This window comes from Empidonax traillii, unplaced genomic scaffold (assembly GCF_003031625.1).
Source record: "Empidonax traillii isolate 1590-97213 ecotype Southwest subspecies unplaced genomic scaffold, ASM303162v1 scaffold312:size2399984, whole genome shotgun sequence".
Taxonomy (NCBI): domain Eukaryota; kingdom Metazoa; phylum Chordata; class Aves; order Passeriformes; family Tyrannidae; genus Empidonax; species Empidonax traillii.
Window position 1 is genome coordinate 816348 of NW_020955505.1, and position 1056 is coordinate 817403.

The 1056-nt window shown below is 30.3% G+C and overlaps 1 protein-coding gene across 3 annotated transcripts in view; it reads left to right on the forward strand.

Annotated features, from left to right (window-relative positions):
• CPEB2 (cytoplasmic polyadenylation element binding protein 2) overlaps positions 1 to 1056 on the forward strand; it is a 53683-nt gene that overhangs the window by 35118 nt on the left and 17509 nt on the right. The gene's annotated exons all lie outside the window — the stretch shown is intronic.

A 1056-nucleotide genomic window follows, 5' to 3' on the forward strand; every position in this document is an offset into this window, starting at 1 on the left:
AAGATAATCAAATATTAAGCTTCTTTCACTTCTAGGATGTGAAATCCTATTGAAGGACTAGTCTTTCTTGATAAGTGATTAAATATTGATATTTAACCAATTCTAATGTTGCGGTTAGACTAGACTTTTTAGTATCACAAAGTGTTGGAAAAACCATTATGTAGATTAAGTAATTAAATTATGTAGCATATCTCTGTACATGTCCAATCATGTATTGTTACATATAAAATAAATGCAAAGGTCTGATCCAGATATGAAAGCATAGATTATTGATTTTTTTATAGAGATTGTACCAGTTCATTCCTTGGAAATGACAGAAGTGTAGGTATAGTTCCTTTGTAAACTGATTCTTCATTTATCTGAGCATCTATACTGGGGGAAAGACAGGATTCTTATCCCCAATGGGTCCCCTAAAGAGTGGAAAATAGAATTGAAATTACATTTATGAATGCTACATGGAAATTCTAAGACAAACAAAGAGACTTTGGCTTTTTTGACTGTAAGCCTGACACACAAAACTGCTGTCAAGTTAAATTTGATTATCTTACAGAGTACATTTTTCTTCATAAATTACCAAGAGAAATTCCCAAGGAACTCTTTAAGGAAGATGCATCTCACAGAGTCTGTGATGAATATATAGAAATGGAAGATGTAATATATTCTTACCTGAAAGGAATGGATTCTGGCATTTGTTTCCAAGGAGATAGTCCTGTCTCAGCATCTGAACATCTTAAGGATATATTTATAGACTTCCTCATTTAATAAAGCTTTTTTATATAGTTAGTTACCACCGTAAGAAAAAAATTAAAATAAATCTATATTGTAAGCAGAGCTTCTTAAAGGCAGAAAATACAAATGGAAGAACTTCAGTGTGTTGATCTAATTAATTCAGGAAACACTTGCAACTAAGTGCTAAGTTGATTTCCCATGATTACCTGACTTATTTGAAATTTAATGGTGTTTACTGTTCTTCAGTCTTAAACTTTAGCCAAATTTTCAGTTTGGTGCATTACTCAATTTTTTTTTTTTTTTTTTTTTTTTTTTTTTTTTTTTTTT